We start from the raw sequence: 25,889 nt of genomic DNA on the forward strand, positions 1-25,889 counted from the left end.
GACAGAGCTGAGATTAGAACCCAGGTCCTTCTGACTTGGCCCACACTTTATCCACTAGGCACACTGCTTCTCTTAAAATGAGCTCTTACAGGAAGGAAGTGATTAAAGTGATGATTGGTTTTTCTTTCAGTGGTATTTGTTGAGTGTTTGCTGTGTGCACAGCTCTCTACTAAGCGCTTAGCAGAGTACAATGCAGGTCTTTTTACCTATTAAGCATCTGGCAATTAGTGTCCTTTGCATCCCATATCGGATTATAAACTACCAGAGGGTACATTTTATGGCTTTTTCTGCTAGCACAAATACTCCATAGGCCTCAGAAAATACTGTTGGTGAGCCTAATGGTGTTGGCCTCCGTGAAGGAGAATCCACTGCCAGTTGTCAGCTGTGTGACTTTGGGCAAGTCACTTAACTTCTCTGTGCCTCAGTTACCTCATCTGTAAAATGGGGATTAAGACTGTGAGCCCCCCGTGGGACAACCTGATCACCTTGTAACCTCCCCAGTGCTTAGAACACTGCTTTGCACATAGTAAGCACTTAATAAATGCTATTATTATTATTATTATTACCACACTCATCCCAGCCTCTCAGTTACACAGTTTCTCAGTTGTGCCTCTACTGAAAGCCTAGAGGAAGAGCATGTGACAGGTCTTCCACTTGCCTGACTTGTGACCTTGGACAAGTCACTTAACCTGTGTGCCTCAGTTTCCTCCTCTGTAAACTGTGGATTCAATGCCTATTCTCCCCGCTACTTAGATTGTGAGCCCCATGTGGGATTGGGTCTGATGTGATTATCTTGTATCTGACCTAGTGCTTAGCACAGTGCTTGGCACATAGTAAGCACTTCATAAATACCACCATTTTTTTAATTATTATTATCAAGTATATTCCCACTTTGTCAGTCCTCAGTGAAACTAGGAAACCCTCTGTGTTCAGCGTTTGGAAGTCTTGAGGTTTGTTGACCATTGAGGGGTGAGAGGTGGAGTCACTGGAACAGAAAAGGAGTCCAATGGTCAGTGCCTCCTCCCCATAGGAGTGGGTAGAATCAGGCTCCTTAAAGTGTTGCAGCATCCTTTTTCCTCCTCATAACAAACTCCTCCTTGTTTTCTGGAATCTCATTCTCCTCCCCCTTCTGCTTCTGGACCTCTGGTGGAGGTAGCCCTGCCTCCCCACACAGACCCTTGGAGTTGCCTTCAACTCCTCATTCTTCTTCTCCTTCCTCATCCAAGTCCTGCCAATTCTCCCCCGATACTTCCATTTCCTACTCAAAGCCAACTCAAAGCCAGAGATAGGATTGCCTCCCTCACAACTTCTTAAAGACCACAGCATCCCCCCACACCCATTCCAATCCCTCCTAAAATCCCATCATCTCTACAAAGCCTTGCTCAGATAATTTTTCAACACCCTGAACTATCTAAACCTATCATGTAAGCCTTTTGTGGGCAGGGATTGTCTCTCTTTATTGCTGAATTGTACTTTCCAAGCTCTTAGTACAGTGTTCTGCATACAATAAGCACTCAATAAATACAATTGAATGAATGAATGAATGAATGAATTCAACTCCAGCACTTGGGAATTCATTTATACCTATCCTCAGTTGTCATAAATATATGCTCATTCAATCATATATTTTGACTAGCCTAATTGAAAGCATTTCTATATTTCTTTCCCTAACTAGAGAGTACCCTCTCAGAGTCTCACCTGGAGAGTTTCCAGTCCTTTACCAGTTTCGACTACAAGAGGGAGAGTCAAGCAGAGGACTACCCATTCCATTCCTAGCTTGGGCAGAGGCTAGTGAGTGGAAGGCAATCTGCTACAACTCAAAATTCACCTGTGCTGGGCAGCAGAGCCATGGGACAGAGTCGAGGACAGAGGCTCATTTACTGCGCAGAAGGAGGCAATGGTAAACCACTTCTATATTTTTCCCAAGAAAACTCTATGGATATGATTACAGATGGAGGTGAGGCGTTCTGGGAGAGATATGTCCATGACGTCGCTATGGGTTGGATACAACTCAACAGCAACGACTAGAGAGTAAGCTTCTTGTGGGCAGGAAATTTATCACTTCTTTTATCTGTAGCTCCCAAGTGGACGCACAACAAATACAACTAAAAATAATAATAATGATGGTACTCGTTAAGCGCTTACTATGTGCAAAGCACTGTTCTAAGCGCTGGGGTATACAAGGTGATCAGGTTGTCCCATGTGGGGCTCACAATCTTAATCCCCATTTTACAGATGAGGGAACTGATGCACAGAGAAGTTAAGTGACTTGCCCAAAGTCACACAGCTGACAATTGGCAGAGCCGGGATTTGAACCCATGACCTCTGACTCTAAAGCCCGTGCTCTTTCCACTGAGCCACGCTGCTTCTCTACTACTACTACTACTACTCCTATTATCACTATTACTTCTAGCCAGCACCTCCCAACTTCCAAAGTCCATCCACTTCAGATAGGCCAGAATCCTTAGTTAAAGTCACCTTTCTCAACCGCGATTTTGACCGACTCTCTCATTTCATCAGAAGCCTCTTTTTTTATGTTTTTTGTTAAGCACTTGCTATATTTCAAGCTCTGTTCTAGGCACTGGGGTAAATATAAGGTAAGAAAAACCAGATCTGAAAAGAGACTGATCCCTGAACGCTTACTTGAACCCCACTGGAAAGTCAGTTCCCAGAGGCCCAGTATGTTCGATACAGTGGCCAGGGGACATCCTCCCTGAGGGAGGGAGCCTGGGAAGTGGTTATAGGTAGCCTTGGAAGTGGATGTTGAAGGAAAGGAAGGGGTAGATATACCTTGGAAGGGAGTTTGAAGTGAGGGAAAGGCAAGCGAGAAGGCATTGGGTTGGGTGTGGGAGAGACAGAGGGAGAGATGGCTTGTTTGGCTGGAGGGAAAGATGCATTGAAGAGTGGAAACTTGGGGGTGTATGTGGTGATCAATAGGAAGACAGAAGCAGTGAGTCCTAGTGGATAGAGCATGAGCTTGGGAAACAAAAGACCTGGGTTCTAGTCCCTTGCCTGCCGTGTGACCTCGGGTAAGTCATTAAACTGCTCCATTCTCCAGTTTCTGCAACTGTAAAATGGGGATTCAATACCTGTTCTCCCTCCTACTTAGACTGTAATCCCCATGTGGGACAGGGACTGTAACTGGCCTGATTAACTTGTGTCTAATAACAGTAATAATAATAATTGTGGTATTTGGGTTTTTTTAGTTTAGTTTTGTTTTTTAATGGTATTTGTTAAGTGCTTACTATGTACCAGGCGCTGTTCTAAGCAACGGGTTAGATACAAGCTAATCAGATTGGACACAGTCCTTGTCCTATGTGGGGCTCCCAGAAGACTGCTTAATGAGAAGCAGCATGGCTTAGAGGAAATAATAATAATAATGATGATGGCATTTGTTAAGTGCTTACTATGTGCAAAGCACAGTTCTAAGTGCTGGGGAGGATACAAGGTGATCAGGTTGTCCCACCTGGGGCTCACAATCTTAATCCCCATTTTCCAGATGAGGTAACTGAGGCACAGAGAAGTTTAAGTGACTTGCCCAAAGCCACCCAGCTGACAATTGGCGGAGCCGGGATTTGAACCCATGACCTCTGACTCCAAAGCCTGGGCTCTTTCCAGTGAGCCACGCTGCTTCTCAAGAGCACGGACTTGGGGGTCGGAGGTCATGGGTTCAAAACCCGGCTCCGCCGCTTGTCAGCGGTGTGACTTTGGGCAAGTCACTTAACTTCTCTGTGCCTCAGTTACCTCATCTGTAAAATGGGGATTAAGACTGTGAGCCCCAGGTGGGACAACCTGATCACCTTGTATCCCCCCCCAGCGCTTAGAACAGTGCTTTGCACATAGTAAGCGCTTAACAAATGTCACCATTATTATTATTATTAATCCCCATTTTACAAATGAGGCAACTGAGGCCCAGAGAAGTGAAGCGATTTGCCCAAGGTCACCCAACAGCAGCAGAAAAGAGGTGGAGGCAGGATTAGAACCCAGGTCCTTCTTACTCCCAGGCCCATGCTCTGCCCACTAGGCCATATTGAATCCCAGATGTGGCAGTGGTTGAATCCCAGATATAGCAGAGGTGGCAGGGCGGGGGGCGGTTTAGGGGCAGAAGGACCCTACGCCGAGGTTGGGCCAGGCTCCAGAGAAGTTCCCAGAGCTGGTGCCCGACACAGCCCCGCCCCACGGTCCCAGCCAGGGCAGCATCAGGAAGAGCCGCCTGCTCTTCCGAGAGCTCTTGCCATGGGAACCTGGCTGGCTTCCTGCTCTTCATCTGTCGGCCGGATTTTCGGAGGGAATGCTCCCGAGTCTGCAGCCAAAGGGGCAGGCGGGCCTGAGGCTGGGGCAGAACTGAGTGACAGGGGCTGACCGTCCGGCGAGCCCGCGGGCTTGGGAGAGACAGCTGAAACACACCGCCACCATCGCCGCCGCCACTGAACTCTTCACTTGGGGTGGAGGGATTACCAGAGTGGGTGACCGCGGGCAGAGAAATGAGAAACATTTTAACCTCTTCATTCCAGCCTTTGGTCCTAAGTACCCGTGCAAATTTTTAGCAAAACAGCAGCTGCTTCCCTCTCCACAGAGAGACGGGAGCGGCGCAGACAGAACAGATTAGGAAGTTTGGCTTCTGGGGTCTTTTACTTCAGACAGTCCAAGTGCCGGGCTGGGGCACGGATGGCCTTTCTTCACTCACAGCTGTTAGGACCTCGTGGTCCCTTTTGTGGATCTGTCCAGGTAGGGTGGCCATGGCCAGAGAAATTCTCCTCTCCCCCTACTCAGAAGCCTTTGCAAGGAGCCTAAGTGGCTTGCTCCAGATTTGGGTTCCGGGCATGGAAAGCAGGGCACTGAGGGGATGACTATGATGGTCAGAAAGGTCAGTGAGAGATCGTCTGCCCCTAAAGCCAGGGTTTTTTTCTGAGCAAGGCCCCATACAGCTCCAGTTCTGCCTTAGCCATCACCTTCGGTCACCAGATACGATCCTGAGGCCATGGTTCATTCCTCTGTCTGCGTAGGCCCCTGCTCTGCTGGCAGGGCCCTGCGGCTGATGAGAACTCCTTAGAGAAGCAGCGTGGCTCAATGAAAAGAGCACGGGCTCTGGAGTCAGAGGTCATGGGTTCAAATCCCGACTCTGCCAATTGCCAGCTGTGTGACTTTGGGCAAGTCACTTCACTTCTCTGTGCCTCAGTTACCTCACCTGTAAAATGGGGAAGAAGACTGTGAGCCCGCCGTGGGACAACCTGATCACCTTGTAACCTCCCCAGCGCTTAGAACAGTGCTTTGCACAGAGTAAGCATTTAATAAATGCTTGTTTGTACAGATTTATTACTCTATTTTACTTGTACATATTTACTATTTTATTTATTTTATTTTGTTAATGATGTACATCTAGCTATACTTCTATTTATTCTGATGACTTGGCACCTGTTCACATGTTTTGTTTTGTTGTCTGTCTCCCCCTTCTAGACTGTGAGCCTGTTGTTGGGTAGGGACCGTCTCTGTATGTTTCCAACTTGTACTTCCCAAGTGCTTAGTACAGTGCTCTGCACACAGTAAGCGCTCAGTAAATATGATTGAATGAATGAATGAATGCTATTATCATTATTATAAAATAAGACCCAGAGAAGTGAAGTGGCTTGCTCAAGGTCAAAAAGCAGACAAGTGGCAGAGCAGGGATTAATAATAATAATAATAATGGTATTTGTTAAGTGCTTACTACATGCCAAGCACTGTTCTAAGGTTGACAAGGTCATCAGGTTGTCCCACGTGGGGCTCACAGTCTTAATCCCCATTTGACAGATGAGGTAACTGAGGCCCAGAGAAGTTAAGTGGCTTGCCCAAGGTCACATAGCAGACAAGTGGAGGAGCGTGATTAGAACCCACATCCTCTGTCTCCCAAGCCCGGGCTCTTACCACGAAGCCACGCTGCTTCTCTAGTTTCTTTGGACCCTGGTTCTTCTGACTCCTAGGCCTGTTTTCTATCTACTAAGCCACACTGAGTTGGGGTCTATGTATTCTCAGTAAGACCAGGCAGGATCACCTGCATCGCGGTAGCAGATAATAATGATAATAATAATAATAATGGTATTTGTTAAGTGCTTATTATGTGCAGGCATGGTTCTAAGCACTGGAGTAGATACAAGCTAATCAGGTTGGACACAGTCCCTGTCCCACATAGGCTCACAGTCTTAATCCCCATTTTACAGTTGAGGGAACTGAGGCACAGAGAAGTTAAGTAACTTGCCCAAGGTCCCAAAGCAGACCAGTCAGCAGATCCCAGTCAGTCAATTGTATTTATTGAATGCTCACTGTCTGCAGAGCACTGTACTAAGCACTTGAAAGCAATGAACAGACACATTCCCTACCCAGAGAGGGTTTAGAGAGGGAGGAGGAATGGAGCTGGGAGCTTCATCTTGGAATCTCCAAGGCCTCTGGGAACTGAGGCCCCAGGGCCTGAGGTGGCGGACCCCCAAAGAAAGAGCCCAGGCTTGGGAGTCAGAGGACTTGGGTTCTAATCCCAGCTCCACAGCTTGTCAGCTGTGTGACTTTGGGCAAGTCACTTCACCGTGCCTCAGTTCCCTCATATGTAAAATGGGGATTAAGACTGTGAGCCCCACATGGGACAATCTGATCACCTTGTACCTCCCTTCAGCGCTTAGAACAGTGCTTTGCACATAGTAAGTGCTTAACAAATACCATTATTATTATTATTATTAGATCCCATGTGTCTGGGGATCCCAGCCCAGGGACATTCCCCCGCACCACACCACCTCCTTGTCTCTGAAAGCTGGGAAACTCCTGATCAAGCCCTAGAGAGTGGAGGGGATCCGGTCTTCTTCTCGACTGGATCCCACAGGGGGAAGACCCTCCGGCCCACCTTGGGGGCTCCAAATTCTAACAGCTGTAAGTCGACAAATGGGTTTGTCTGAAAGGCAACCCCGCCTAGAGTGGTTGTCAAGGGGATTGAGCTGTGCCCAACCTAGACGGCTCAGGAGTGCCTGGCCTAGTGGGTTCAGGTGAGTTGGGGCTCAGGGTTGGCCAGTGTCTGGCCCAGGTCCTTGGAACCTCCCAACCAAACCCGATCTCTGGACCCTGCGCAGAAAGGAGTTAAAGCAGCCGTTCGGAGCTGGAGGGCTGACTGCCCACTCCATCTCCTCCCGTCCGTCCGTCCCTCCTCCTTCGTGAGGGTAACACTTGGACCAACCCACATTCTCGGTGGAGGGACATTCTCCTCAGAGCTCCAGCTCAGCTCCTCCCTCCCTCCCTCAGCCACAGCCCCGGCCTCCCCGCCCCACCTGCCCCAGGAGCTTTGTTACCGTGCTGGGTCGTGGGGGTGAATGGAAGTGGCTTCCATGCAGCTCCCCCGTGACCCCACCCCCACCCTTCCATGCCCCCCACAGAGCTCTGCCTAAGCTGACAGCCCCTCCTGAGGTGACAGCAACAAAAGCTCCACTTGTGGCTCTGCTGATGAAAATGTAATTAAAAAGGAAATATAATAAAGCCTCGCTCTGTCTCCCACTGTATCGCAGGGCCAAATCCCTGTCTTTTCAGGAGCCACAATGGCCTGGCTTTCTGCGTGCTCAAGACAGCCGGCAGCTCTTTTGCAGTGAGGACATCCAGTGCATTCCCTCCCTTCCCCGGTTCTTACCACCACTGGACGCAAAAGAGACCAGACCGTGTCGGGGAAAGTCTCCCCCTCCTCACCCCCACCACCACCAACCCCCATCACCGTGATCTTGTGTCCCAGAGACAACCCCATCCCACCTCTGGGCAGTTCAGGGGGGACGTAGGCTCCCAGCCCCCCTAACCTCCCGGCAGGAAGGAAGGCGACCTGGACACGGAGTGAGGAATTTGGTCAGAAATACACCAAAAAACATTGCATTAAAACTCCATTAGAGGAAGCTAGTTTTGAAATAAGCACAGGCATAATTCTTTTTTTTTTCCTATCTGCCCTCCCCCTGGCCTGTATGGCTCATTTGATGCTGAGAAGGAAACCTATCAAATTGGCACTCCGTCCTGTTAGCGTGCCACGTATTTTAGGGGTATGGGTGCAGGGGAATAGGGCTGTCAGCAGGGTCATTTAATCCCAAGCATAGAGCTGGAGGGAAAATTCAGAAAGCACATTTCAGATGGAATCTTTTCCCTAATGGGGCTGGGGAGATTTAGGCCAAGTGCCTGGGCAATCACAAAGCCAGGTGCGCTTACATCCACAATCAGGTATGCCAACATCCTCATGTAAAATGTAAGCTCCTTGTGGGCAGGGAAAGTGTCTACCAACTCTGATGTATTGTACTTTCCCAAGCGCTTAGTCACAGTAACAGCTCAAAAAATAACACTGATTGATTGACTGACTGATATAAGCTATGTGCATGCTTTGGACAAAATGCATCTTAAAGTCCACCTCTTCCAGGAAGCCCACCATGATGTAATAAGGTAATAATACTGTACCCCAAAGCCAGACTGACAACATCCCATCTCCAGTGTGTTTGCTAATTGCATTAGACTCACTGTGGGCCTAATCTCCAATACACCCTGCTCTCTGCTGGCATTCATCAATGGTATTTGATCTGTGGATTGATTAATGATGTGCATCTAGCTTTAATTCTATTAGTTCTGATGACTTGACACCTGTCCACATGTTTTGCTTTGTTGTCTGTGAGCCTGCTGTTGGGTGGGGACTGTCTCTATGTTGCCACCTTGTACTTTCCAAGCGCTTAGTACAGTGCTCTGCACGCAGTAAGTGCTCAATAAATACGATTGAATGAATGAATTAGTAAGGGCAGAGGCTCTCCCACAGGAAGGTCAAGGTCAGAAGAGAGAGGACGCCTGACCTGAAGGTGGTGGACTCCTTAGGACTGACCAGGCTCAGTTATATTTGCTCAAAGCAAGGTCAAGAGAGCATGACCCTCTCAGGTTCAGAGAAGGGAGCAATAGAGGGGGGAGAAACATAAATGAGCCTTTTGGAGGAGGAAGGTGCCCCTGACAGAAAATGCTAGAAGGCCCCCACCCCTCTCTGAATGCCCACTTCTGGGCTCCCTCTACCCCTCTATGGATGATGCCCCTGCCCCTCTCTGGATTCCCCCTGTCCTTCTATTGACATCTTCTGTCCTTCATTGGACTCTATCGGCCCCTCTCCGGGCACCCTCTGCCCCTCTCTGGACACCCCCTGCCCCTCTCTGGACACCCCCAGCCCCTTTTGATTGTAAGTTCATTGCGATCAGAGGATGCATCCATCATATTGTTATGCTGTCCTTTCCCAAGCGCTTAGTACAGTGCTCTGTGTGCAACAAGCGCTCAATAAATGCAATTAATTGATCGATCAATTGACTCTCTGGACACCCCCCCCAGCAACCTTTACAACATGGTGGGAAGCAAAGCCGGCAGCTGAGACACCCAGCAGTGGGGTCCTGGCTGGTCAGAACCCTTCTCTAATAATAATAATAATTATTATTCTGGTACTTGTTAAGTGTTTACTATGTGCCAAGCACTGTTCTAAGTTCTGGGGTAAATACACGGTAATCAATCAATCAATCAATCATATTTATTGAACACTTACTGTGTGCAAAGCACTGTACTAAGTACTTGGGAAGTACAAGTTGGCAACATATAGAGACGGTCCCTAACCAACAGTGGGCTCACAGTCTAGAAGGGGGAGACAGAGAACAAAACCAAGCATATTAACAAAATAAAATAAATAGATATGTACAAGTAAAATAAATAAATAGAGTAATAAATACATACAAACACATATACATATATACAGGTGCTGTGGGGAAGGGAAGGAGGTAAGGTGGGGGGATGGAGAGGGGGAGGAAGGGGAGAGGAAGGAGGGGGCTCAGTCTGGGAAGGCCTCCCAATCAGTTTGGACATGGTCCCTATCCCCCTGTCCTTCTATTGACACCTTCTGTCCTTCTCTGGACTCTATTAGCCCCTCTTTGGGCACCCCCTGCCCCTCTCTGGACACCCTTAGCCCCTCGCTGGACACACCCAGCCCCTTTAGATTGTAAGCTCATTGTGGTCAGAGAATCTTCTAGACTATGAGCCCACTGTTGGATAGGGACCGTCTCTCTATGTTGCCAACTTGTACTTCCCAAGTGCTTAGTACAGTGCTCTGCATACAGTAAGCGCTCAATAAATACGATTGAATGAATGAATGAATATGCCCATCATATTGTTATACTGTCCTTTCCCAAGCACTTAGTACTGTACTCTGTGTGCACAGTTAGCGAAGCAGTGTGGCTCAGTGGAAAGAGCATGGGCTTGGGAGTCAGAGGTCATGGGTTCAAATCTCAGCTCGGCTGCTTGTCAGCTGTGTGACTTTGGGCAAGTCACTTAATAGTAGTAATGGTATTTGTTAAGCGCTTACTATGTGCAAAGCACTGTTCTAAGCACTGGGAGGGGATACAAGGTGAGGAGGTTGTCCCATGCTGGGCTCACAGTCTTAATCCCCATTTTACAGATGAGGTAACTGAGGCTCAGAGAAGTTAAGTGACTTACCCAAGGTGTCACAGCAGACATGTGGTGGAGCTGGGATTTGAACCCATGACCCCTGACTCCAAAGCCCGGGCTCTTTCTACTGAGCCACGTTGCTTCCCTAAACTTAACTTAACTTCTCTGTGCTTCAGTTACCTCATCTGTAAAATGGGGATTAAGATTGTGAGCCCCACATGGGACAACCTGATCACTTTGTATCCTCCCCAGCGCTTAGAACAGCACTTTGCACATACAACAAATACCAAAATTATTATTATTATTATTATCCCACACGAGGCTCCCAGTCTCAATCCCCATTTGACAGATGAGGGAACTGAGGCCCAGAGAAGTGAAGTGACTTGCCCGGAGTCACTCAGCAGACAAGTGGTGGAGCTGGGATTAGAACCCATGACCTTCCAACTCCCAGGCCTATGCTCTATCCACTACACCATACTGCTTCTCTGCCCTGCTCCTTACATCCTTCTCAGGGACCAGGTGAGGAAAGAGCTGGGTGGGGCAGACCAAATCTGCAGAGCCTGTGGCTCCTGGAGCCAGGCTGCGTCGCCGGGTTGGTCCCCCTGCTCTCCTGCCATCCCCACCACCCCTCCGTCCCCCACAAGATTGCCGCTGATAATGCAGCTTGTAAGAACAAGGGATTGTTGCGAATGGGAAATGGCTGGGGGAGAGTTTGGGTTTCTCCTGAAGGTGAAAGCTGAGACACTTGTTATGCTGCCCCACCTCCCGCCTGCCCTAATCCCTCCGATGCTCACCAAAAATCAAATGAAACAGGCTGTTCATGCACCCGGCAGATTTCTGTGATTAATTAATTCAGGATTTGCTGGGAGTCACAAGGTCACCCATCCCCCATTGGGCAGGAACCTGAGCAGGTCTGGTTTATTCAAGGTCAGAGCCTCCAGCGGCAGGTGATGCTTAAGGAACCAGGAGCAGTGAGGTGAAACCCAATTCCTCCTCTCGGCCCGGGCCCAGCCCCAGTCCCAGAGCTAAGCCCGAGGCAGAGACTTGATGTCTGTGGAGCATCCAGGAAACTTCTGCCTCGTGACAGATCCTCATCCTCCCTGATCTCAGCCATCGGGACCCTTCTGCCTGGATCCCAGCAGGCAGAGATCCTGCAGGACCAGACAGGGACAGAGAGGTTGAAGGTCGGGGGTTCAAATGGTCTTCCATTGGTAGGGTTCTTGGAAGGTCTTCCATCAGTAGGGGTATTGGATGCCTTTCCTTTGGTAGGGTTATTGGGTGGTTTTCCCTTTAGTTGAAGTATTGGCTGGTCTTCCATTGGTAGGGGTGTTGGATGGCTTTCCTTCGGCAGGGGAATTGGATGGTCTTCCATTGGTAGGGTTACTGGATGGTTTTCCCTTTAGTTGAAGTATTGGATGTTCTTCCATTGGTAGGGGTGTTGGATGGCTTTCCTTTGGCAGGGGAATTGGATGGTCTTCCATTGGTAGGGTTATTGGATGGTTTTTCCTTTAGTTGAAGTATTGGATGGTCTTCAATTGATAGGGTTGTTGGATGTCTTTCCTTTGGCAGGGGCATTGGATGGTCTTCCACTGATAGGGGTATTGGTTGGTATTCCATTGGTAGGGGTATTCAATGATCTTTTTTTGGAGGGTTGGGGAGGAACTGGGTACTTTTCCATTGGCTGGGGAACTGTATGGTTTTCCTTTGGTAGGGGCATTGGATGGTCTTCCATGGGTAGGGGTGTTGAATGGCTTTCCTTTGGTAGGGGAATTGGGTGGTCTTCCTTTTCTTTGGAGTGTAGGGGGAGGAGCTGGGTGCTTTTCCACTGACTGGGAATTCTGGGTGGTTTTCATTCATTCAATCATATTTATTAAGCACTTACTGTGTGCAGAGCACTGTACTAAGCTCTTGGAAAGTACAATACAGCAAAGAGAGACAACCTCTGCCCACAACAGGCTCACAGTCTAGAGAACGGGATTGGATGCTTTTCCATTGGTGGGGCAGAGCTGGATGGCTTTCCATTAGTGAAGGGACATAGTTCAGGAATCCTGATTTAATACTTATATTTTCTAGACTTTTGAGGAGCTGAGGACCTTGGTGGGGGTGGCTAGGAAGGGGAAGGTTGAGGGAAAAACAGAACTATTAGAAACACAAAAACAAACTGGAAAAACCCACCAATGCTCTGTGGGTGGGAGAAAAGGAAGCAACAACAAGAGCTGAGAGTGAAGCAGTCCAGCTGTGGGTCTGGAGACAGAATTGGACCAGAGTCCTTCTCAGCCTCCTCCCAAATGCTGGCCAGGCTTACCCTAGAGTCAGGACTTTCTACACTCCCCCTACCCCAGATCCAAAGTAATAATTACCATTCATGGTAAGCACTTACTATGTGACAAGATCTGAACACTGGAGTTGATATAAGTTAATCAGGTTGGATGCAGTCGCTGTCCCCCTGTCGCGTTGTTGGGTAGGGACCGTCTCTGTTGCCGATTTGTACTTCCCAAGCACTTAGTTCAGTGCTCTGCATACAGTAAGTGCTCAATAAATACGATTGAATGAATGAATGAATCCCCATTTTACAGTTGTGGTAACTGAGGCCCAGAGAAGTTCATTCATTCATTCAATCATATTTATTGAGCGCTTGCTGTTTGCAGAGCACTGTACTAAGTGCTTGGGAAGTACAAGTTGGCAACATATAGAGACGGTCCCTACCCAACAGTGGGCTCACAGTCTAGAAGGGGGAGACAGACAACAAAACAAAACATATTAACAAAATAATATAAATAGAATATGTACAAGTAAAATAAATAAATAAATAGAGTAATAAATCCGTACAAACATATATACATATATACAGGTGCTGTGGGGTAGGGAAGGAGGTAAGGCGGGGGGGGATGGAGATGGGGAGGAGGGGGAGAGGAGGGAGGGGGCTCAGTCTGGGAAGGACTATGGTATTATTACTATGTGCACATAGTAAGCGCTTAACAAACATCGTCATCATTATTATTATTATACAAGCTAATAGGTTTTGACGCATTCCCAAGCCCTCCTGGGGCTGCCAGTGGCCACCCCTCACCCAAACTGGCCCCGCTGGCTCCTCTGTCTTTACCGACTAGTTAAGTGACTTGCCCAAGGTCACACAGAAGGCATGTGGCAGAACCAGAATTAGAACCCAGATCCTTCTGATGCCAGGCCCAGGCTCTAACCACTAAGCAACACTGCTTCTCTACCACCTTTACCACAGGAAAGTTCTCCTGCTGACTAACCTAAATCTCCCCTGCTGCATGTGGAGACCATTTCTTCTCACTGTGTCATCAATGGAGGTACAATTCAGTGAGTCACATCCTCTTAATTACGACCCAAACAACCCCACAACCAGGAAGTCCTCTTTTTCTCCTCTTGAGGAGAAAAAAATTTTCCTAAAAAAATCCAAGTCCTTTAGTCATCTCATGGGGCTGATTTTTTCAATCCTTTCACCATTTTCAGTGCTCACTTTGTTCTCATCCCTCCTTCCTATTGGCCAAGAAGGGACTATCCCTCCTCTCCTCTCCCCTCCATGTACCAAACTTGGCCCCAGCCCTGACCAGAACTGAGTTTCATGATCTGTTGTGCTGTCTGGGTGCAATAGAGTCTGCATTGTCTCCAGTGGCTGGGCCCTGGCATCTCTGACAAATGGATCGAGGAAGTGTTCCCCTAACCAGTCAAAGGTATGTACTGAGCGTCTACTGTATGATGCAGAGCCTCTACATCCACAGAAGAGAGTTGGGGCCAGTGGATAACAGTCTGAGCTCCCCTCGGTTCTCTGCCCATTTTAGGGGGCACTTATGTACCCATCTAATGAACCCCAGTACCTACGCACTAATTCCTGTAGCTTTTCTCGTCACTTAGGGGAGCAGCATGGCCTAATGGAAAGAATACGGGCCTTAGAGTCAGAGGACTTTGAATTCTAATCCCAGCCCTGACCTTTGCCTGCTGGGTGACCTTGAGCAAGTCATTTAACTTCCCTGGGCTTCAGTTTCCTCAACTGTAAAATATGGATCAAGCTTTCTTGGTAAAAATATGGAAGTGGCGTCTCACTGCCTCCGTCTGTGCAGTAAACTTCAGTCTCCACCCTCTACTCTCTCCCAGGCCGCTGCTGCCCAGCACAAGGGAGTTTTGACTTGTAGCAGATTGCCTTCCACTTGCTAGTCACTGGCCAAGCTAGGAATGGAATGGGTAGGCCTCTGCTGGACTCTTCCTCCCATAGCCGAGACTGGTAAAGAACTAGAAACTCTTCAGATGTGATCATGAGAGGGGACACCCTCAGCACCCTGGCACTTAAGTAACCAAAATTTATTTTAACATCGGTCTCCCCTCTAGACTGCAAGGTTGTGGTAGGCAGGGAATGTGTCTACCAATTCTGTTGTATTGTACCCTTCCAAGTGCTTAGTACAGTGTTCTGCCCAGCGTGGCTCAGTGGAAAGAGCACGGGCTTGGGAGTCAGAGGTCATGGGTTCTAATCCCGACTCCACCGCTTCTCGGCTGTGTGACTTTGGGCAAGTCACTTCACTTCTCTGTGCCTCAGTTACCTCATCTGTAAAATGGGGATTAAGACTGTGAGCCCCACGTGGGACAACGTGATCACCTTGTATTCTCTCCAGTGCTTAGAACAGTGCCCCCATGTATTCTCTCCAGCGCTTAGAACAGTGCTTTGCACATAGTAAGTGCTTAACAAATGCCATCATTATTATAAATACCATTGAGTTGGCAGACACAATGCCTTCAATAAATGTCATTGATTAATTGAGCAGGAAGAAGAATGATGTTTTATAATTATTATTATTATTATCATTATGGTACTTGTTAAGCGCTTACTATGTGCCAAGCACTGTTCTAAGCACTGAGGTAAATAAAAAGTAATCAGGCTGTCCCACGTGGAGCTCACAATCTTAATCCCCATTTTACAGATGAGGTAACTGAGGCACAGAGAAGTTAAGTGACTCGCCCAAGGTCACACAGCAGACAAGTGGCGGAGCCTGAAATAGAACCTGTGTCCTCTGGCTCCCAAGCCCGTGCTCTTCCCCTAAGCCACGCTGCTTCTCCCCTGATAGTTATAGTAGTGTGGCTCAGTGGAAAAGAACACGGGCTTGGGAATCAGAGGTCATGGTTTCTAATCCCGGCTCCAAAACATGTTTGCTGTATGACCTTGGGCAAGTCACTTAACTTCTCTGAGCTTCAGTTACCTCATCTGTAAAATGGGGATTAAGACTGTGAGCCCCACGTGGGACAACCCGATCACCTTCTATCCCCCCCAGCACTTAGAACAGTTCTTTGCACATAGTAAGCGCTTAACAAGTGCCATTATTATTAGTAGTAGTAATAGTGACAGCAGTAGTAATAGTAGTAATAGTAGCAGCAGCATTTATTGAGAGCTCCATTGGTGCAGTGCACTGAGCTATGTTATTGGGAATTCAGAATAATGAAGTGGCACATTTCCTGCCCACAGGTAGCTTGCGCTCTAACGAGGGAGACAAACAAGGATATTTTCAACATTGTCAAAAGAAATCAATTGAGGGTTCATGTCCTAAGGAGGGTGGAAATAAAGTCATAAGCGTTAGGGTTGGCTGAAGAGATAATTTGGCTCGAGGTGCTGGGGAATTAATTAGAGAAAGCTCATTGTCAGAAGTGGAATTTTAGGAGAGATTTGAATGTGGTGAGTGCTGTGGTCTGCCTGATGTGGGGAGGGGAGGAGTTTCCCCACACTTAGCACAGTGCTTTGCACACAGTAGCTGCTCACTAAGTACTGCTGATAGATGAACAGATTGATTCTCCATCCCCGCTACTGACCTTGTTCCCAGCTTCTTTCTACTGCATCCAGAATCTCCATACCCATTTGCCTTCTCTTCTTCCCCAGAGTTGAGAAGGCTTCCCGATGTCTGGTTCGCCCTGCCAACCCAACTGCCCGCCCCTCAGCTGCCCCTTCTCAGCCCATTCCTGCAGGATACTCACCAGACACCCAGTTCTGGCCTTGAGTTTCAAGTTCTGAATATGAACCCTTTTCCTTCTGCTCCTTCTGAGGGTCCTGGTGTGGGCTGTAGCTGTGGAGGGAAATCCCAGGGAGAAGCTGAGGTGAGGAGGGAAGACAGGTGTCCAGAGTCCTGGTGGGATTCAGGGAAAAGCCCTGAGAGCTCACCTGCTCCTGGAGGCCTTCCCAGGCTGAGTCCCCTTTTTCCTCTCCTCCTCCTCATCCCCCCACCACCCTACCTCCTTCCCCTCCCCACAGCACTTGTATATATTTGTACAGATTTATTACTCTATTTTACTTGTGCATATTTAGTATTCTATTTATTTTGTTAATGATGTGCATATAGCTATAATTCTATTTGTTCTGATGATTTTGACCCATCTCCATGTTTTGTTTTGTTGTCTGCCTCCCCCTCTAGACTGTGAGCCCGTTGTCGGGTAGGGACCGTCTCTATATGTTGCCTACTTGTACTTCCCAAGTGCTTAGTACAGTGCTCTGCACATAGTAAGCGCTCAATAAATACGATTGAATGAATGAACGAATGAATGGACCTATAGAAATGGAGATCAGTGGCCATACCAATCCATGGAAAACAAGGATCATTGGCCATACCAGGAGCTAGGCAAGAGGGGAGGGAAACTGTAGGTGGCAAAAAGAAAAACAGATGAAACTTTAAGTTGGAGGTGACTCATCCACAGAGTGACAGCTCCTTCAGGACAAAAGAGGTGGGTTTTGTTTCTGTTGGACTTTCCAAGTGCTTAGTCCAGTGTGTTTCACACAGTAGGTGCCCAATAAATACACCACTGAGGTTAGCATAGGGGAGAAGGGAGACACTGTCCCAGTGATGACCCACTACCCCTCTCTGGCCCCTGCCTATGGAAAGGGTTGTCAACATTCAGCCAATCAACCAATCCATCAATCAGTGGTATTTATTGAATGCTTACCATGTGCAGAGCACTTTACTAAGTGCTTGGGGGAATGCAATACACTAGAGTTGGTAGATGGGATTCCCCACCTCAGAGAATTTACAGCCTAGAGGGTGAGCAGAAATTAACATAATTTACAGATAGGGGAAAGAGGAGACTATAAGGATATGTTCCAGGGGAAGTGGTGTGGCTCAGTGGAAAGAGCACGGGCTTGGGAGTGGGTCGTGCGTTCAAATCCCAGCTCCGCCACTTAAGAATAATAATAATAATGTTGGTATTAAGCGCTTACTATGTGCAAAGCCTGTTCGAAGTGCTGGGGAGGGTACAATGTGATCAGGTTGTCCCACAGGATGCTCACAGTCTTCACCCCCATTTTACAGATGAGGAAACTGAGTCACAGTGAAGTGAAGTGACTTGCCCAAAGTCACACAGCTGACAATTGGCAGGGGTGAGATTTGAACCCATGACCTTTGACTCCAAAGCCCGGGTTCTTTCCACTGAGCCACGCTGCTTCTGCCAGCACACTTGTCAGCTGTGTGACCGAGGGCAAGCCACTTAATTTCTCTGGGCCTAAGTTCCCTCATCTGTAAAATGGGGATGAAGACTGTGAGCCCCACGTGGGACAACCTGATCACCTTGTATCCCCTGAGCACTTAGAACAGTGCTTTGCACATAGGAGGGGTTAACAAATACCACCATTATTATTATTATTATTATTACCTGAGTGCAGTGGGGCTGGGGATTCATTCATTCAATCGTATTTATTGAGCGATTACTGTGTACAAAGAACTGTACTAAGCGCTTGGGAGAGAACAATATAACAATAAACAGATGCATTTTGGGTACTTAATAGCAAGTGCTTAAGGGGTGCAGACCCAAATGCATAGGTGACACAGAAGAGAGAGGGAATAGGGGAAACAAGGGATTAATCAGGAACATCCTCTTCCTTTGGAGGTGATTTTAGGATTTAGAAGGTGGGGAGAGTGGTGGACTGTAGGCTATGAAAGAAGAGGGAGTTACAGGCCATAGGCAGGATGTGGACAAGATTTTTTTTTCCGGTACTTATTAGGCATTTACTATGGTTCAAGCATTGTACTAAGAACTGGGGTAAATACAAGTTAATCCGGTTGGACACAGTCCCTGTCCCACATGGGGTTCAGTCTTAATCCTCATTTCACGCAGAAGCAGCGTGGCTCAGTGGAAAGAGCACGGGCTTTGGAGTCAGAGGATGTGGGTTTGAATCCTAGCTCCGCCACTTATCAGCTGTGTGACTTTGGGCAAGTCACTTCACTTCTGTGTGCCTCAGTTTCCTCATCTGTAAAATGGGGATGAAGACTGTGAGCCCCAAGTAGGACAACCTGTTTACGTTGTACCTACCCTAGCGCTTAGAACAGTGCTTGGTGCATAAAAAGCGCTTAACAAATCCCATCATTATTATTATTATTTCACAGATTCATTCATTCAATCATATTTATTGAGCACTTACTGTGTGCAGAACACTGTACTAAGCGCTTGGGAAGTACAAGTTGGCAACATACAGAGACGGTCCCTACCCAACAACGGGCTCACAGATGAGGTAACTGAAGCACAGATGTGCACATGGGACGGCTTTTCCAGGACTTACTTCTTTCATCATCATCATCATCATCAATCGTATTTATTGAGCGCTTACTGTGTGCAGAGCACTGTACTAAGCGCTTGGGAAGTACAAGTTGGCAACATATAGAGACAGTCCCTACCCAACAGTGGGCTCACAGTCTAAAGACAAGTTCTGACCCATTCTGGGTTACTTTTAGCATTGGGCCCTGCACGGAGACAGGGGGAGGAACTCAATGACCTCTGAAGGGCCCTTCCATCCCAGGGACCCTTTCCAGATTTCCTTAGAGAGAAGATGATTGAGATGGGAGGGTGGATGAAGGCCACTCCACAACCGCCCCTGCCCATATAGGCTTCTAGAGTGTAAATTCCTCTACACCCCCCAGATTGTAAGCTCACTGTGGACAGGGAATGCTTCTGTTTATTGTATCGTGCTCTCCCAAGCACTTAGCACAGTGCTCTGCACATAGGTGCTCAATAAATGTGATTGACTGAATGATTTGTGGGCAGGGAATAAGTCTACCAACCCTGTTGTATTCTACTCTCCCAGGCGCTCAGTACAATGGTGCGGTGCACACGGTAAGCAGTCAATAAATACCATCAAAAGACTTTTGGTAGCTCAAGGATCTCAGCTCCCAGTGGAGACATCCCCTGCTTCCCCCGTGATTCCCACCCGGAGACTCATGACTTTATCTCAGACTGTGAGCCCACCTTCTAGACTGTGAGCCCACTGTTGGGTAGGGACTATCTCTATATATTGCCAACTTGTACTTTCCAAGCGCTTAGTACAGTGCTCTGCACACAGTAAGCACTCAATAAATACGATTGAATGAATGAATCATGTCCACCACTGTTAGTTAACTGGGTCCCTCTCACTCTCCCTGGGGCTTGGCATGGACAGCTCACCTTACCCACCAGGCCTATCCCTGTCCATCCCCTCTGTTCCCCCCATTTGAAGCTCTAATATTTTTCTCCAACACTTCCTGCCATCCCCGGGCTTTGGAGTCAGAGGTTATGGGTTCAAATCCCGGCTCTGTCGATTGTCAGCCGTGTGACTTTGGGCAAGTCACTTCACTTCTCTGAGCCTCAGTTACCTAATCTGTAAAATAGGGATTAAGACTGTGAGCCCCACGTGGGACAACCTGATCACCTTGTAACCTCCCCAGCACTTAGAACAGTGCTTTGCACATAGTAAGTGCTTAATAAATGCCATCATTATTATTATTATTATCCTTTGCCACTGCTCATACAGCTACAGAGAAGCAATGTAGCCTAGTTCAAAGAACCCAAGACTGGGAGTCAGAGGACCTGGATTCTAATCCTGGCTCTCTCCCTTGTCTGCTGTGTGACCTTGGGCAAGTCACTTCATTTCTCCTTGCCTCAGTTACCTCATCTGTAAAATGGGGATTCGATACCTGTTCTCCCTCCTACCGTGAGCTGCATGTGGGACCTGATTATTTTGTATCTATCCCAGTGCTTGACACGTAGTTAGCACTTAACAGATACCACAGGCCTAGTCTCCCCGCTCCCTTCCAGTGTCTGGAGGACAAGTCCCGCAATGCTACAGCCATCAACTGAGAATCTCTGCAGATGGCCGAGTGCTGCAGAGAACTGTGATACTATAGTCAAGGAGAAGTCAAGTGATGTGCCCAAAGTCACACAGCTGATAAGTGGCGGAGCGGGGCTTAGAGCCCACGACCTGTGATCCCCAAGCCCGTGGTCTTTCCACTGAGCCATGCTGCTCCCACAGGAGCGAACCCTCATTAGTCATTAGAGACTCATTAGAGAAGCAGCGTGGCTCCGTGGAAAGAGCACGGGGTTTGCAGTCAGAGGTCATGGGTTCAAACCCCAGCTCCGCCAATTGTCAGCTGTGTGATTTTGGGCAAGTCACTTAATTTCTCTGTGCCTCAGTACCTCATCTGTAAAATGGGAATTAAGACTGTGAGCCCACCATGGGACAACTTGATCACCTTGTAACTTCCCCAGTGCTTAGAACAGTGCTTTGCACATAGTAAGAGCTTAATAAATGCCATTATTATTATTATTATTATTATTATTATTATTGTTAGTCATCAGGCTGCCCCTCAGGTTCCGAGTTTTCTCATGGGCGGTTGAGCATGAAGGTGGCATCCCTAGTTGTCCAATGGTAAGAAGCAGCTTGGCTTGGTGGCTAGAGCACGAAGCTGGGAGTCAGAAGGTCATGGGTTCTAATCATGACTCCACCACTTGTCTGCTGAGTGACCTTGGACAAGTCACTTCACTTCTCTGGGCCTCAGTTCCCTCATCTGTAAAATGGGGATTTAGACTGTGAGCTCCACATGGGACATAGACTGCATCCAATCTGATTTGCTTGTATTCACCCCAGTGCTTAGAACTGTGCTTGGCACATAGTAAGTGCTTAACAAATACTATAGAGAAGCACCGTGACTTAGTGGAAAGAGCACAGGCTTGGGAGTCAGAGGACACGGGTTCTAATCCCGGCTCTGCTACTTGTCTGCTGTGTGATCTTGGGCAAGCCACTTAACTTCTCTGTGCCTCAGTTACCTCAAATGTAAAATGGGGATTAAGACTGTGAGGCCCACATGAGAAAACCCAATTATCTTGTATCTACCCCAGTGCTTAGAACATTGCTTGGCACATAGCAAGCGTTTAACAAATACCATAATAATAATAATAATAATCAAAGCCGAGAAATCAAAAGGAACAACAACCGCTAAGATCAGAAATTGGAGGGAGCAACTGCTCATCAATCATCAATCATAGTTGCTCATCAGTTAGATAGAGGAACACGCGTATCCCACCGATGCCCACGTACATACACACACACAGTAAGAGACACACAGACACAGCCACCCAAAGGAGGCATGGAGCCCAAGTGTACAGACACACACACGCTCTCACACTCATAATGGAATGAAAGAGTGCACAGATTGGTGTGTCAACAGACATGTTGGCTCCTATCTGGGCACCCTGTGCTCGGATACTCGGGTGTCCTCAGAGAGGCTTGGCTCAGCCCAGGTTGGGTGGGAAGCGGCAGTCCTGGCATCAGTCTGAGAACCGCAGACGAGCAGCGGTGCGTGCCAGGCTCAGGGAATACCTGAGCTGGGCGTCCGCTTTACCTATAGCCACTGCCTCAGGCGCTGCCTTGCTTTCTGCCGATGGAGAGATGGAGAGCCACAGGTGAAGGAGCAGAACAGGGAAGAGATGAGGAGGGAGGTGTAGAAGGAGAAGCACAATCAGTCCATCACCCGGGGGTTATTTATTGAGTGCTTTCTGTGTACAGAGCACTGGTCATGTTCCCCCACTCCACAAGAAACTCAAGTAGTTGCCCATCCACCTCTGCATCGAACAGAAACCCCTCACCATTGGCTTTAAAGCTCTTAACCACCTTCATCCCTCCCACCTCACCTCCGTACTCTTCTACTACAACCCAGCCCACACGCTTTGCTTTTCTAATGCTAACCTTCTCACTCCCACAATCTCATCTATCTCGCTGATATCCTGCCTCTGGTCTGGAATGCTCTCCCTCCTCATATCCAAGAGAAAATTACTTCTCCCTGTTTTGAAGCCTAATTGAAGGCACATCTCCAAAAGGCCTTCTCTCACTAAGCCCTCTTTTTCTTTTATTCAGCTCCCTTCTGCATCACCCTGACATATTCCCCGCCCCCAGCCCTACAGCACTTCTATATCTACCTACAATTTATTTATTTAGATAAATGTCTGTCTCCCCCTCTAGATTGTGAGTTCGCTGTGGGCAGGGACTGTGTCTGTTATATTGTTATATTGTACTCCCCCAAGCACTTAGTACAGTGTGCTGCACACAGTAAGAGCTCAATGAATTCAATTGATTAACTGACTATACTAAGCACCTGGGAGAGCACCGAAGAATTAGTAGATATGATCCCTGCCCTCAAGGAGCTTATAGTCTAGCTGGGGAGCATAAGATGGGGGAGATAAGAAAGGATGAGGCGTAGAAAGAGATAGATGCAGCAGTCTCTTGGGGCTGCCCTAAGTTGAATGGAATCTTTCCTCCATTTGCCCCTTACCCTGAACTCCTCCCGTATCCCGTAGAGAAGCAGCATTGCTCAGTGGAAGAAGCCCGGGCTTTGGAGTCAGAGGTCATGGGTTCAAATCCCAGCTCTGCCAGTTGTCATCTGTGTGACTTTGGGCAAGTCACTTAACTTCTCTGGGCCTCAGTTACCTCATTTGTAGAATGGGGATGAAGACTGTGAGCCCCACGTGGGACAACCTGATCACCTTGTAACCTCTCCAGTGCTTAGAACAGTGCTTTGCACATAGTAAGCGCTTAATAAATGCCATCATTATTATTATCCTCACCTGGACCATGTGTCCAGCTGTGTCTCTGCCTGCCCAATGAGGGGGCCAGTTGACTTGTCCCAATGCTCCACTAAGGAGTGCCAAGCTCCCTGTGAGGAGCCACACCTGTACTGCCAGTGAAGACGGGGGCTTGTCATGTTCTGACTTGGCTACCACATCAGCCTCCTCACTGGTCATCCTTTTCTTTCCAGTCACTCCTCTTCTAGTCCATACTTGACTCTACTGACTGGATCATTTTTCTAATTAGCTGAGCTGCAAACATCTTCTCACACCTCCAAAACTTCCAATTTTTCCCAAACAGAAACCACCGCCAAGTGGCCTAAAGACTCTCAATTAGCTCTTCTCTGGCTATTTATCCACTCTGTTGTACTACTGCACCTTAGCTTCCACTCTTCATTCCCCCCAAGCTAACCTGCTCACTGTGTCTCATTCTCATCTCCCCTGCTGCCAACCTTTTGCTCAGAACTCCCTCCCTCTACCTATCTGCCACACCACAGGTTTTCCCCATCTTCAAAGCCGCTCCTTGGCCTTGCTCTTTCCCTTTCCTTTCTTCCACTCCCCTCCTTGGCCTGCCTCTACCCTCCCAACTCCCAGCCTGCAGGTGAAGGGGGCTGGATTTGCTCAACTTCTGTTTCCATTCCCTGTTACTTAATAGTTTTGACCTCCAACCTTTAGGCCAAATGACTCCACAGGAGGACAATTAGATAAATGGGAGCTAATTAGGCCTGAAGCTGCCACGAGCTCCGTCTTGGAGTAGCCATCTCATGACCTGGAAGGCCCCATCCCCCATCCATCTGTCCAAATGCAGCTTAGCTACTGGAGGTCAGTTGGAGAACATCTCCTAGGAAGTGGGGCACCCCTGGGCCTCTCTGCTCCCCAATGCTTCACCCCAGAATAGGGGACACTCATCCTACCCTGGGGGACTATGGGCTGGGATTCCCCAAGAGCAGAGGGTTTGGTCTCTCTCCTCAAATCTGCCCTGCATCACTGAGGGAGTTGCCTCCCCTGGCTCCCTTATTCAAGAATTTCTAGGGTGAAAACCTCACCCGGCCCTGGATTTGGGCAGGGGAAAGAAAGAGGGGAGGGAATGAGTAATTGTGGTATTTGTTAAATACTTACAATGTAACAAACCCTGTTCTAAGCACTTGGGTAGATGCAAGTAAATCAGGTCAGACACAGTCCCTGTCTGTCTTGGGGTTCACAGTTTAAGAAGGAGGGAGATCAGATATTGAATCCCCCTTTTACAGATGAGGAAACTGAGGCACAGAGAAGTGAAGTGACTTGTCCAAGGTCACAAAGCAGGCCAGTGGTGGAGCTGGGATTAGAACCCAGGTCCTCTGACTCCTCGGCCGTGGTCTTTCCAGTAGGTTGGGCGTTACTTTCTGGAAGATGGATTAACAGGCATTGGGTGTCTCAGGAGAGATGCTCCGACCTTGCTGGGCTCTTAGAAACCAAATCAGACTTGTTTAGGACACCACAGGACTGCTGCTGACCCAGTGGTGGGCATGAAGTCACTTAGAAGGGCAGCTATGGGATACTGATACCATCTCCCTCTACCCCTTCTTCCTTACCTTTTCCTCCTGCTTCTTCTCATTAATAATAATAATTATTATTATAATATAATATAATATTATAATTATTATAATAATAATACTTAATAATTAATAATTGTAGTTAAGCACTTACTTTGGGACAAGCACTGGGGTAGATTTGTAATGATCATGATGACGGGGTAGATGCAAGCCAGTCCCATGTCCCACATGAGGCTCACAGTCTTAATCCTCATTTTACAGATGAGGTGACTGAGGCACAGAGAAGTGAAGTGACTTGCCCAAGATAACACAGCAGTCAAGATCACACAGTGAACACGGAGTCAGGATTAGAACCGAGGTCCTTCTGATTCCCAAGTCTGTGCTCTATCCACTAGACAACCCTGCTTCTCTAAGTGGCTCCCACTTATTCATTTCTCTCCTAACACCCCTATGATATCTCTGTCCATCTGTATTTCCCTGACCTCCCTAGGTAATGCTAATAGGTTCATATTGCTAATAGTTTGTTAGCTTCTCTCCTGGGTCTAAAAGGAGAAATAGACAGTGGCTCTGAAGTTTCTTCTCAACTCTCCCTTTCTCTTTCTCCTGCCATCCGCCCTGGTTTGGCTTTCAAGTCGACCCACAACCTTTTCTTCCTTTCTGTCTCATCCTCAGCCACCCCATGGTTCAGCAACGTAAGGCTGTTGTTTCCGGAGCGAAACAGTGAAAGCACAAAGTTCAGGAATCATGATGCTGTCTCCTTGTTGGCAAGGTTCAGAGGATACAGCCCCATTGGAAAATTAAAGGAACCAAGAGAAGCAGCATAGGCAGATAGATGGAAAGAGCACAGACCTAGAAGTCAAGAGACCCGCGTTTTAATCCTTGCTCCTCTACTTGCCTGCTGTGTGACCTTGGGAAAGCCAGTTGGCTTCTCTGTGCCTCTGTTGTTTCATCCATAAAGTGGAGATTAAAAATCTGTCTTCCCTGTTCTTTCAACTATGGGTCTCGTATAGACAGGGGTGTGTCCATTTGCCTCTACTGTGTCTATACTATGTCATAGTA

General features: G+C 47.9%; 2 non-coding genes across 2 annotated transcripts; one reads left to right on the forward strand and one right to left on the reverse strand.

Moving 5' to 3' along the window:
- The first annotated feature begins 1,680 nt into the window (after positions 1 to 1,680).
- Positions 1,681 to 1,818, forward strand: LOC119929025. The gene has a single exon (XR_005451169.1). It is a non-coding gene; the product is annotated as a small nucleolar RNA SNORA7 (small nucleolar RNA).
- A 12,774-nt stretch (positions 1,819 to 14,592) lies between these two features.
- On the reverse strand, positions 14,593 to 14,730 carry LOC119929386. The gene has a single exon (XR_005451512.1). It is a non-coding gene; the product is annotated as a small nucleolar RNA SNORA7 (small nucleolar RNA).
- Between the last annotated feature and the right edge of the window lie 11,159 nt (positions 14,731 to 25,889).

The sequence above is a fragment of the Tachyglossus aculeatus genome, chromosome 5 (genome assembly GCF_015852505.1).
Source record: "Tachyglossus aculeatus isolate mTacAcu1 chromosome 5, mTacAcu1.pri, whole genome shotgun sequence".
Taxonomy (NCBI): domain Eukaryota; kingdom Metazoa; phylum Chordata; class Mammalia; order Monotremata; family Tachyglossidae; genus Tachyglossus; species Tachyglossus aculeatus.